The sequence below is a fragment of the Hyaena hyaena genome, unplaced genomic scaffold, assembly GCF_003009895.1.
Source record: "Hyaena hyaena isolate Hyena2069 unplaced genomic scaffold, ASM300989v1 scaffold_41, whole genome shotgun sequence".
Taxonomy (NCBI): Eukaryota; Metazoa; Chordata; class Mammalia; order Carnivora; family Hyaenidae; genus Hyaena; species Hyaena hyaena.
The window spans coordinates 149,882-163,385 of NW_024080673.1; the positions used below are offsets into that span (position 1 = coordinate 149,882).

Here is a 13,504-nt window from a genome sequence, read left to right on the forward strand (position 1 = left end):
AGATCCAAGTAGATTTCACAAAGCTTGCTCACCCTCACTCGTTCTAAGTGCTGAGGAAGCAGGCCCACTCCTGAAGCCACTTTTGATTTACTAGAGTGATAGATGAAAGAAAGGGAGGGAAATGATGATGGGGGAGAAAGAAAACTTCTATATGGAGAAGTAGGAGATAAAGGGAAAGGAGGGAGGAAAAAGAACGAGGGAACAACCAAGAAGTTTAGACCATAAAAAACAGGAGGGATCATTTCAATGACAATTTCACATTATAACAATAACTACCATTTTGGGGGCTTTTGCTGTATAAAATGGATGGATAGATGAACAGATTGATGGGTATGGATATGTGGATGAATATATAACTACACACATATACACATATATATTTAATTCAGTTTACCTTCATTCTAATTAACTTAGTCCTAACAAGTTCCAATTCCAATTCCAATCTCCCTATTACCCTGAGGAATCTGAAACTCATAGCTAGTGACTTCTCCAAGGTAGCAGAACTGCAATTCAAACCCAGACCCAGTTTGTCTGGGTCCAAATCTCATGCTGTTAATTACTACACCACTTAACTGTAACAAATGCCAAAGAATGAATATACTTAGTTGCATATTTTCTTATTCAATATCATCATTTGGAGAAATGATGCTGTTCCAATGATGTTTCCACTGATGAAAATCACGTGGGGACCCACTTTTGAAACTTCCCTCATAGCCTTAAGCACACTCTTTTGATGATCTTCATTGATGAAATATACTCATGCCTTCATAGTGCAGCTTATTTAGAGGACAGCCAAAAGTCGCTCAGAGCAAAGCTGAATTAAAATTGTGGGTGACACTGCTTGGTGGTATTATCTGAGGTTTAAAAGAAAGGAGTGTGATTACTTTTTGTGTCTTATCGACTGTCTCAGAGAAATTCTCAAAGCAAAGTTGCTAGCATATTCTGATCACTGCCCCATCACAGCAATAAACACAGACCTAAGATAGCCCCTTCAAAATTCAACATTGAACTGGTCTATTTGTTAAAACACCATTCTTGTGACAAGAAAATCATATCTTAGTCATTCTTTAGAGTACATCAATCTGATATTGCTTTAACTGCTGGTGAATGGAACATTCCATAAAAAAGGAAAAAGCAACTGATAAGGACCTAACAGTCTTTGATGTTAATGCTATTAAGATATCTTGTGCCCTAACTTCTTGCTGAATAATGCCCTTGGGACATTATTGCTTTAAACTACAAACATTTAATCATTTAAACAAGATAAATATGGATAACTAGACATTTGGGATGGAATGGTCTGCCTATCTCCTGCCCTGAGAAAAACTAGCTTTGAGCATCTAACTGGGTTTTGCCTCTAACACTTTTGAAAAATGGCATCATACTTGGGCTAAAGTGGTTCCTCTGCTGTTCATGGTCCATGGAGCAGGTACTTTCCTCTGAGTGGTTACTGTTTTTCTCAAGAGCTGCCAATTTTCATTACAGCGATGGACTGGAGGAGTGCTGAAATGTCATATGAAAAGAAAATTACTGGGCAGCCCCCTTTTTTTCTCCATTAGAATTTTGGCAACGCAAGTAAGGCAAGGGCAGACAAGATAATGAAGGGGCTGCATGGGCATTTATTTCACTTTCATTTTCCTTTGAGAAAGTGTTAATAAAATTAGTAGTGTTCCAATAACAGCAAGGATTATAAAAGATACATTTATCAACAATGTGCAATTTTCCTACTGGAATATATAATAAAACTTTTCAAATGCAAATCTCCTATCAATGAACATATAAAGGGACAAGATAAAAAAGGCAAAAATGACATTAAGCTAATTCTTACTCATCTCTGAAAACTAAAAGGATTAAAACTTTTAAAGTTAACTGACAAATCTCTCCAAACTTAATTTGAAACTTTCATTCAGTTTTTGCTCTGTCAAGGCTTTAGCCAAAGCTCCTTACAAGGAATCATGCTAATTCTTTTGAATTTCAGGGATTGGGTCAAAATCATCAATGCCTTCCCTTTGCCTACCACACAAAGCCAAAAATCCTCTTACATGACCCTCTGAAGTCAGGCCCTGTCCAACAATCAAAGTTCTCTGTAAGCCAGCCCACTCTGCCCCCAAAGTCCCCTGTTTGCCCATCATAAGTCCCTGGCTGAAAACTGGTCCCTTGAAGGTCTCTGATGCTATCTGTTCTGTGTCTACTTCTCCCAAATCCTCTGAAGCCTTTGCAACTCAGAGGCTGCATCTCCTCAGCATTGCCTTTCTGTCTTCTCTCTCAGCAACCTCTCATCCCTCTCATGTAGTCTGAACCATCAACCTACTACCTCATAATGAGCCATCTTAAATGGATCACAACTTTTTCAGGGGTACCCCCTCCTAGGTGAACAGCAAGCTCTCACAGAGTAGAGACAGAATTAGGCATATACACATGATAAGCATGTGTTGATTAGCTCATATGGCTCTGTTCCTCCTTCTGTGGAGAGAAAAACAGCTCAAAAGGCAGGCAGAGAGACACAAAAAAGAAGAAAAAAAGGAAAAGAAAGAATGAAAGAAAGATAAAAGGAAAGGCAAGGGACCTAAATTCTCCCAAAACAGAACAATCTAAATGACCTTAAGTTTACTGTATACATACAAGAAAAACATACAGATAGTCAATGCAATTAACATTAGAAGTGTTTTTGAAATTAGGATAATTTGTCAAATGTTGATTCCAAAAACTAATATAAAGGTTACTTCCAGGTAAAGCAAAAAAGTAGACATAAAATATTTCCTGAAATTTAAATACTAAAATCATAAATATGCTAAAGAAAAATTCTCAACTCAAAAGGGTAAATTAAATTCATTATTGAGATAATCATACATGCTGATGATGTTGACTGTCCTTGCTGAAAATAAATGAAAACACTGAAGTCTTCCAGGAACATGAGGAGGGATGGTTTCACATAACCATTTGAAGCCTCCATCTGTCTTTGAAAAAGCTTAAAGCTGCATTGGATCCTTCAGGAAAACCCAAGAAGATGCCGCCCATGGCAAGAATGATGCCAATGTTTCTATCAAACCAAAGCAGTAACAATTAGTTGAAAATGTCCAGTATCATGACAGAAAGATGGGCTAGTGCAACCTGAAGACGCCAAAATCCACGGTATCTTGTGTAATGAAATGGCATCCATCCCACTGAAGCAAATCTCATGAGCACAACATAACACCATTTCTCACCTACTCACTTTATGGCAGCAAAGTTTCATAAATATAAAGGCTGAGATTCAGCCCCAGGCAAGTCACCAGGAGCAATTCTATAACTGGAATGTGTGGCAGGCCAACAAACTTTTTCATTTTTAACTTGGGTTGTTTTTACTCAGCAATATTTCCAAGAGGGACTATGACTGGGGACGGTTATAAATTTCACCATGTTACCAAGAAATGCTTTTAGGAGATTAAGCACCAAAATAGTACAAGATGAATGCCTCTAATCCATTCCTATCCCTCAAAAACTTCATTGTATGTGTTTGAAAAGTATGTAGAAATAGAAAAGAAAGACACAGACCCTGAAAAATACTAAAAAAAAAAAAAAAGGAAAAAGGAAAAAGGCTACAGTATGGAAGACAACCATATTTACATTTCCATCTGAACACAAATGGCTACAAAAAGATTGATACAGGATGACTAATTAAAAAATTTTTAATGTTTTATTTCTTTCTGAGAAAGAGAGAGAGAGCGTGAGCAGGGGAGGGTCAAAGAGAGAGGGAGACACAGAATCTGAAGCAGGCTCCAGGTTCTGAGCTAGCTGTCAGCACAGAGCCCGACGTGGGGCTCGAACCCACGAACTGTGAGATCATGACCTGAGCCAAAGTTGGACACTTAACCGACTGAGCCACCCAGGTACCCCAGGATGACTAATTAAAATGAAACTTGGGGCGCCTGGGTGGCTTAGTCGGTTAAGCGTCCGACTTTTGCTTAGGTCATGATCTCACGGTTCGTGGGTTCGAGCCCCGCGTCGGGCTCTGTGCTGACTGCCAGCTCAGAGCCTGGAGCCTGTTTCAGTCTGTGACTCCCTTTCTCTCTGACCCTCCCCTGCTCATGCTGTCTCTCTCTCTCTCCTAGAAATAAATAAAAACATTAAAAAAAAATTTTTTTAAATAAAAATAAAATGAAACTTATCCAGAATGCTGATAACACAGCCAGGTTAAATATATATATATATGTATATAGAGAGATATTCTATATGAAAAACACCTTTAAGAAGGAGTGATCAACCATTTCTACAGTTCCTCATGTATGCAACAAATATTTACTAAGCATCTGATCTGTTCCAGGCACTGTGAACAATACAGATGCCACCCCTGTCCTCATGCAGCCTGCAACTCAATAGGCATACAGCAATCAGTTATTAGTGAGATTTGTGCCACTTTACAATATTTTGTAAAGGCTTAGAGGAAGTGATCCCAACGTAGCTAGAGTTAATGAGGAAGACTCCATGGAGGAAGTAAAATCTAGGCTGAAATGTTAAGTTGAATAGGAGTTGGCTACGTGAAGTCGAGAAGGGAGGGTGTGGAAAGTGCTCCTAGTAGAGAAAAGTACACTAGCCAAGGACCAAAGGCAGGAAAGAGCTTGACATATTGCTGAAAGAAAGCCAACATGCCCAGAAAGAACATAGTCGATAGTACAAGACTAGAAAAGCAAGGAAGGATCACATCATGCAGAACCTTCAAAGCCACAGTGAGGATATTGGACTTTAAACCACATATGTTTTAGGCTCAGGATTGCCTAAAACCTCAATGGTTCGCATTGTTAGCATCACACAAGTTCCTTCAGGCAGACTGGTTAGAGGGTGGGTGGGGAGCAAGATTAGCAGTAAGGATGCTAAGAGGCTCTTACAGTTGTCCGGGAGAGAGAAAAACAGCTTGCCCTAGACTGATGGAAAGAAGCAAAAAGACTCAAGAGGTAATTAGGGAGAAAACACAAGAGGCCTCAGTAATGAGCTGGTGTAGAGACTAAGGGACAGACAGGAGCCAAGGTGGACTCGGAGGTTACCAGCTCAAGAAACCAGGTTGGTGGCAGGGCACATCCTGGTAGTTTGAAGAAGAACCAAACCTCAGGGCTGAGGGGTGGGTCAATAGAGGTTACAGCACTGAACATCACACTTCCTTGCAACAGGACATGTTCTTAGCTCACTTAATCTGAAAACATGCAATGATAACAAAACTTAGAAACTCCCCCATCTATCATGGAACCACACAGTTTCAGACCCATAAGGGATTGCACAGATCCTCAAGCTGAAATGGCAAGTTTATGGGGGCCAATGAGCCCAAATTTGAAGGCAGAATGTCAGTCTGAGCAATTTCTGAATTATTCCTGGCATCATTAGCACATCTGGAAACAAGGGGTTTATCCTGCAATGTCCTGGGCACATGTTTCAAGGTCCTTTTAAATGCAGAATTCACACTAACCATCAGTGTTGGGGAGCAAACAAATCCATCCGTTACTACAGAATTTATGCTAACATTTTCAGAAAGCTAGTGAGAATACCAGAGGTCTTTTGAATTGTTTCACTGAACAGGGACCCCTGGAGTTTGTAGTGATTGGACAAGATAGAGCAGGAAGCTTTCAGTGTCCCCAAGGGTTGGCTCCTCTGTCGTATTTATTAAAAGATAATTCACTTGATTATGTTAGCCCTGGTAAAAAGTGGGGGACAATAACCATTTTTAATCTGCTTATTCTTAAAGAATTCTTTCACCAAAAAAAGCAATCAATTGCTAAAACTCTTAGATCACACATTCAGTAGTGCCCCCAGCCAATCATCAGCCAAGAGGACTTTCCTGTCGGCTGCCTCACGCTCGACAGTCATCTTCCCCTGAAGCCTTTGCTTGGCACTTTTTAATTTTTTAATGTCAAAGGTTGCAACTCCAAATAACATTGCCAAATCTCTCTCTTCTCTGATATAATCTCTTTCTGATTTGAATGGACACTTTCTCCTGAGCCCATCATAAATAACACAAGGGAGCAGCCAGGAAAGAGAAATGGGCACTTTATAGTCGGTGATGTGGAAATTCAGAGGAACACAAAAAAATTCTGGGCAGAGAGAGGTGCAAACACAGAGGGGAAATTAGAAATATAGGACAGGACTCACTATATATGGCCTTGATGTCCGTGTGATACATAATTCCCTAGTAATGCAGTTCAATAAATCCAGGCCAAATTGATAGGGGTTGGGTTGTCAGCGGCCAGGAGATCTACTGCACTGGCCCAGAGACCAGACAGACCTGTGGCAAGAGAAGAGGAGCGACTGGCACTGTCTTCCAACAGAGCAGTGAAGGTTGACAGGGCAGCAGACACCCAACAAACTCTAATGGAATAAATATGAGGAGATTTCCCCGTGCCATGAGCCAATACGACCGATTATGTGCCTGAAATTAGTTCTTTGGAGCTTGCCTACTCTCTTCTGCCAGTATTCTGGGACATCATGGGGCACCATGTGGAAAGAAAGATATTTCTTTTTCTGCTACCAAGCAGTCAGTTTTCAGAGGTAAGTAGGAAGGATATTGAGGTGATTTTTTAAATTTTTCTCAATAAAGAGATTGAAATAATTATTTGCCCACAGTTCAGCTATTTAACAACGAAAGCATCACTCTGCCCCACACGGACCAAAAATGCCTGATTCCAATGGATTCATAGGCATTCCATCGGCCAAAAGAGTTGGAGATAAAGCTCAATCACACTTTGCCTCAATTTCTGTCCCTGTGATGCTCATCTCTTCTTAGTTCAAGGTCAAAGACTGTTATGGAGACTGCGATCCACCCCAGGACTTGAAGCCTTAGTCTAGGGAAATATGGAATCAAAGCTCTAGTCTTGGTTTTGATAACAGAATTCTTGCAGACCCACCTTTGATAACCTGTCCAGTGTCCCAGATCCTATGGCAATGTTTTACCATTACCTTTCCCCACCAGCTTTACCATTTCCCCACTTGCTATACCATCACCATTACCTTTTCCCCATCAGCAGCTGGCATCTTGACTATTGTCCAGTGTGTGGTTGACGTAGGAGACAGTGGGTTGGTGGGAATTTACCAATATACACAATTAGAGAACTGACTCATTCTACAGATATTTAATGAGTGCCTTTGATGTGCAAACTCTGTTCTAGATACTGTGGATACGTCCATGAAAAGTCATGGTTTTGTACTCTCACTGGAAAGACAGACAACAAACAGAGGTAGAGCTCCTTGAGTGACAAAAAGGGAAATTCATAGGGGTGGCTAAGAAAGGAAGGAGCAAAGAAACAGACACTTAACAATAGAGAACAAATTGATGGGTGGGGGGATGGGTGAAACAGGCGATGGGGATTAAGGAGTGCACTTGTGATGAGCACCAGGTGTTGTATGGAAGTGTTGCATCACCATGTTATCCACCTGAAACTAATATTACACTGTGTTAACTAACTGGAATTTAAATAAAAACTTCTAAAAATCATGGTTTTGTACGCTCACAGGGAAGACAGACAACAGATGAAGGGCTCCTTTAGTAGCAAAAGGGGAAATTCATAGAGATGGCACAAAAAAGGAAGCAACACAGAGACTCCCATATATAACTGTCACCCTCAAGTACCTCCAGGAACATGCAGGACTGTGATCCACCTGTGGGAAGGGAGGATTCGAGCAGGTCCATTCGCAAGTCACCAACTCATCCATAGTTCCTTATACCTCCTCAGCAGGTGGAAGTGCCTGTGTGCACTGCAAGGCAAAAGAAATCAAAGTTCAGTTTCCAGGCCCACTATTCCTTAACAAAACCTAATCTCAGGCCAGACTGCTCCAGCACAGAAGAATATCTTAATGTTCTTTTTGTGCTCACCTCTAGCAGAGCCGCAGGAAGAGGAAACCCAGTGACACCTCGTGTGAAAGCATTCTCCACCAATTAGGACTATAATTATCTCACTTTGGAAATGATACCACTCTGTTTAGAGTTAGATATTGAGCTTCTGATTTGGTTTGAAACATACAAGGAGTAAGAGAAAATGTAGATGAATCAATAAGACCCAGCTAGAACCAGGTTTTAATTGGCCAAATGCTTTGTTGAATAAAATGAGCTAGCTAAGACAATAATAATTAGATAACCATTCTTCTGTCCTAGGAGGAAATAAGCTTAAGAAAGAATTTATTTTTTGCTTCTGAGCAGGAGTCATGTTTTGAAGGACTGAACTCATAGATCAACTCATCATGGACTAAGCCTGCTGAGGATGACATACTCTACCATCCTTTCCAGATGACACTCTGAAACCGCACACAGCTCTCTAAGTTCTTCCCTAAAAATCGGACTTCTCAGGGGCCCAGAGCAGACATATTTTGGTCCAGAAGCAGCCATATCTTTCATTCATCACATACATCTTCAGGGGAAAAGCTCACATTGTAAAACTTTTCTTTCCTAGAACAGAGGCAGGAGAAAGGGGTATTGGGAAGGGTGACACTTTCTAGTTCCAAAACAATTAAGCTCCCCTTCCTTGGTGAGGTATCTAATGTCAAGAGTGCTCAATTTGGTCAGGTCACATGGGCTAAATTCCATTTTGGCTAGATCCTCCACGAAACCCTGAGTATGGCTTGAGCCCTGTCTCCTCTGACGAATCTCAACCACCTCCCCCAATAACTTTTTTCTAAGTTTTTAAAATGTATTTATTTTGAGAGAGAGGGCATACATGTGCATGAGTTTGTGCCATGCTCTTGTGAGATATCTACGTTATTATAATAATGTTGTATGGTGAATGATGGTGACTATACTGTGTTGAGCACTGAGTAATGTATAGAATTACCAAATCAATATGTTGTACACCTGAGACCAATATAACATGTGTGTCAGTTATGATTCAATTTTAAAAAAGAATGATTTAAAACCTTGGGTAAAACATCAATAAGACTATAACATTCAGTCTATGCAAATTCCTATAACCCTTGCCATCTCTCCAACTCACTCAGTGATTTGCATATATTGTTCCATAGTATTATCTTTCCATATATATGTATGTCCAGATGTACAAACATCCTTCCTTTCCAACTAGATTCCATGCTTCTTAAGAGCAGGGGCCATAATTTATATTCTGCATTCTCAGCATCTTACATACCTCCCATTTCTAAGTACACTAAAATATTTACTACTAGTGGTGACAATAATAAAGATTTGTCCAGGACTACCTCCGTAGTGGTGCATAATCAGTACTGAGACAGTTGTGCCTGCCCATGAGCAGGCTACACAGATGAAAGAAAGAAAATCAGCCCATGGTGCGCTCAGTCCATAGAGTTAAGTATCAGACAAAAATAAGCTTTGGCCATTTTGAGCAGGACCTCCAGCAAGATGAAGAACACTACTGGCTTCGGGCTGAAGAGATACTTTAAAGGCACAGTCCATGCTCTTGTGAGGGCTCTCCACTAACCAAGTCAACAGATGAACTGTCACCCTCCATTTGCTCTACAAAATACAGTGGCTGATGCCTGTGGTTCAATCCAGTCACATGGCTAGTAGACCACTTATAGAAGTCCTCATGCTTTTGTGCCCACCAGTTTATAATCCATGCCTGCCAAAAGCATGCTGAAATTGTTCCTGTCCCTATTAACAGTTTTACAGGCTACTTAAATTATATAATACAAGTAAATATTACATAAACTGATGAAATATGAATGAAAAAAAGAGCTAATTCTATGAAAAGTAGGTTGAATACTGTAGAAAGATTCCAAAGTTGTTTAATTAGGTGACAGTGAAGATATTCTATAAGCCTTGGAAAATTACAGTAAATATCTACAAGTATTTTGTGCTCAGACTTCTTTATAAGAGTCTAAGTTTCCTCACCTTAAGAGACAGAGAAAAAGGGTGGTTGATAATGTGTATGCAAGGGTTAAAGCCTCAGCCCTACATCAAAAGATTGAGAGGGGCTTCTGGGTGGCTGAGTCAGTTAAGCATTCGACTTCAGCTCAGGTCATGATCTCACGGCTCCTGAGTTCAAGCCCCATGCTGAGCTCTGTGCTGACAGCTCAGAGCCTGGAGCCTGCTTCAGATTCTGTGTCTCCCTCTTCCTCTGCCCCTGCCCCACTCATACTCTGTCTCTTTCTGTCTCTCAAAAGTAAATAAACATTAAAAAAAATATTGAGGAAAGGATATGCATTCACAGGTTTTAGAATGACATACGAGGTTTGAGTTGTATATGCTTTTTTTTTCAGATTGCCATTTTTAACCAGTCTTTACATTAAAATAACTATCACTCTTGTCATGTCTGGTAAGAAAGTTCTTACTATCCACCCACCCTTGCCTTAGTCCTAGAACCCAATTGAGGAACTACTCAGAACTCAGGGAGCCAGAAGCTTCAGGAGTTGCCACCTAGACTGCAAGCAAAAATGAAACGAAGAAGTCACTGCTGGGGACTTTCTTCCTTTTTGCTGGTTTTTATTTTCAATCATATCTATATATAGATATATATGTATCCAATCACACACATGCGCGCGCGCGCACACACACACACGAACATCTCCTACCTGTGCTTTTGTAAGATTCTAGGTCTATGTAGAATATTTATAAAAATACAGCACATAATTAAAATCAATAGCAACAAATAGGAATCATGAATTACCTGCTAAGCTGAGCAATTCACCTTCAACAGGTCACCACACAGATTCAACACAGTAAAGCATTCAAATGGTCAGTTACGCAAACAGGTAGAGCAATGCACATAGGATGTGGAACCACAGTTCTGGGTGATCCACGGAGGAGATTAGACACGGTCTCTTTCTCTGCAGAGCTTACAGTTCAATAATCAAACCAGGGCCATTAAGCTGCAATTAGTTCTTTATAATAACAGCAGGCAGGACTAAAGATGGAGGGGAGGAAGGAAAGGAGCCAGTTTTGAGCTTTCCTCCTTCAATAATTCTGTGCTCATTGCCAAATGGATATTGGAAAGTAAAGAGCATGAGAACAGAAATGTTTTATAGGATATCACTGTAGAAACGTTTTTCATGAAATGGTAAAATAGAAAAGGTGATCTTAGAGACATCTTGTCCAACCACCTTATTTTATACATTCAGAGACCAAAACACAGGGAACAGTTGAGTAGGATAGGACTGCTAATTGGGAGCAGAGGGCTGGAACCAAAGATCAGACACCCTGACTCACTAAGTCCAGTGTTCTTTCTAGAACAGTGTATAGCAATGCTTTCTCTCTTTTTGGTTAGCATCCTTCCTTCTCCATTTCATGGCCCTTATTTTATCCAGAACACTGAGAATGATCAGAACCCCTGTAAGTTCATTTCTAAACAAAGTCAAAAGTCCTAGATAAATCAGTTTCAAAGCTCTAACAAATTGATCCAAATGTCAAGTTGAACAAAACTTTATGCTAATTGTGTGGTTTCATGTAGACAAAATATTTAAAGTACTGAAAGAATCACTGACTGAGCTATCTCACTTGAGAACACAGACCCCATTAGCCTGGAAGAAATTCCAGTCAGAATATCTACCAACATTTCATTCACTCAGCATATACTCTATCCCCTCAGAGGAAAAAAAGAAAAAGGAAAAGGAAAAGGAAAGGAAGGAAGGGAGAAGAGGGGGTAAGGTATATTTCACCGGAATTATTACAAGAATTTACACTGCTTTCTGAGGCGCTAGTTTCTAAGTCACTCAGTCCAGCAAATATTTCATGAGTGCCTACTGTGTGCAAGCCATGGAGGGAGCAGCCACTGTGTTCAGCTGAATGTTATGGGGGACACCAGGAAAAGGTCTCACATCTCAAGGAACTTACAATCTAGTTCCAGAGGCTGTTCTCAAATAACAGACTGGATTGTGGTCAGATTACAATGGAGGAAAAATGACCTGGAAACACAGACAGGGAGAGGGGTATAGGATGAAACTTAATAGATGAGCCTGCATTTGAGCTGGGCCTTGAAGATGGGATAAGATACCACATAAAAAAAATTCAAACATTCTGATCTTAAAAGAGTGTATTTTTACTCTTTTATTTTTTAATTTGCTTTTCATTCCCAGCTCATGTCCCAGTCCCTTGAAACTTACATTCCACTTTCTATCTCTGAATTTAAACTACTCACACCAATTTCTCCCATGACTTCCTGGTTGCCAGATTCAACTGGCGTTTTTTGTCCTGATTCCAAATTATCCCTTTGCAAATCCTGTTGGCCTTGACCTTCACCATAGCTCCTCGCTCGTATCTTTTATATTTTGGTCCTGTACTTCCTACCTAGATCACTTTTCTGTGTCCACAGCTCCAACTCCTCCTACCTTGCACTAATAACATAAATTTAAATTTCTCATTCCCTATCTCTGTCTTAAACTCCAAATTCATCTTTCCAACTATTCACTGATCTGCCAATGTGGACAGCCTATAAATGCCCCAAACTGAACATGCCTGAAATCTAATGTATCATTTTTCTGCCTAAACCTCCTCCCTAATTTCTACTTCAAAATCTAATGCACACTCTTTCATACCTCTGTACCTTTTTACATCCTATTTCCTATGCTATGATTTATTTTCTATGTATGGACTACTGAGGATAGTTAAACTATAAACAATTAACACACTTGTCACTTGCTCTGTGACAGCCCAGGGAGCAATGCGCTATCCCAAAAAGGTAATAGATGCAATTTTCAATCCTGATCCCAGCACTTATTAAGTAGCCACATAGCCTGACCCCACTGAATTCACCTTTTCTTGGCTGTAATATCTACCTCAGAAGGTCATAAGCTTCAACTGAGATAGTCTATATGAACAGCATAGTGTGGGAAATGGCACCTGGTAGGTCCTCCATGAATATGTGACATCTACCCATCCCTCCTGTCTCTGAGCTACCAGTGCACACGAACATGCTGACAGCGGCTCCGGTTATATAGTGTCCTCACTGCAATTCACCAGACCTAAGCTCTTCAGTGCAAAAAGCCTACAACCCAGCACTACCAATGGGCACTCAGTACACATTTATTTAATTCAGTCATACAGGAGACAGCTCAGCACCCAACACTAGGATTCAGGATCCTGAGTCAGCGTTACTGAGGAAATGATGGTACTAATAAGAAAAATGGAGAAATCAAGGATAGAGTCCTTTCACGTATAACATGGAAAGTTCCATGTGGGGCATGTTTACATTTAAAGAGCAGAAGGAAGACACCCAGCAGGCAGAGCCTTGGGTGGAAGCCTGGATTTACGTAAAAGGGGAAGGAACAAGAGACAGTAGCAAGGGAAAGAGGCAGGAAGACATCAGGACAATTCAGTCACAAAGAAACAAAAAAAGAGAGGAAACTCAGAAAGGAAGCAGAGGGCCCACAGTGCTAATACAAGAGAGAATTCCTAGAATAAAAACAAAAAACAAACAAAACAGGAAAAACGAGGTTCTGGGGTTTTAGTCAAGGAGGAGAAAACAATTTCATCAGAAGAGTGAAGTCCAAAAACGTTGCAAGAGGCTAAGGAGTGAGTAGGAGAAGGTGGGGGGAAATCTCCAAGGTAACTAACTCATGTCTAACATCTGTTATGTGTGTAAAA

The 13,504-nt window shown here is 40.4% G+C and overlaps 2 long non-coding RNA genes across 2 annotated transcripts in view; both read right to left on the minus strand.

Moving 5' to 3' along the window:
* Positions 1 to 610: 610 nt before the first annotated feature.
* Positions 611 to 2,900, minus strand: LOC120230390. The gene is made up of 3 exons (XR_005527992.1): positions 2,851 to 2,900; positions 1,386 to 1,503; positions 611 to 854 (listed from the first exon to the last, which is right to left on the minus strand). It is a non-coding gene; the product is annotated as an uncharacterized LOC120230390 (long non-coding RNA).
* Positions 2,901 to 7,597: 4,697 nt separating this feature from the next.
* Positions 7,598 to 13,504, minus strand: part of LOC120230391 — a 114,001-nt gene continuing 108,094 nt past the window's right edge. The window contains exon 3 of the long non-coding RNA XR_005527994.1: positions 7,598 to 7,716. This is a non-coding gene — a long non-coding RNA (uncharacterized LOC120230391). The remainder of the gene's footprint in view (positions 7,717 to 13,504) is intronic.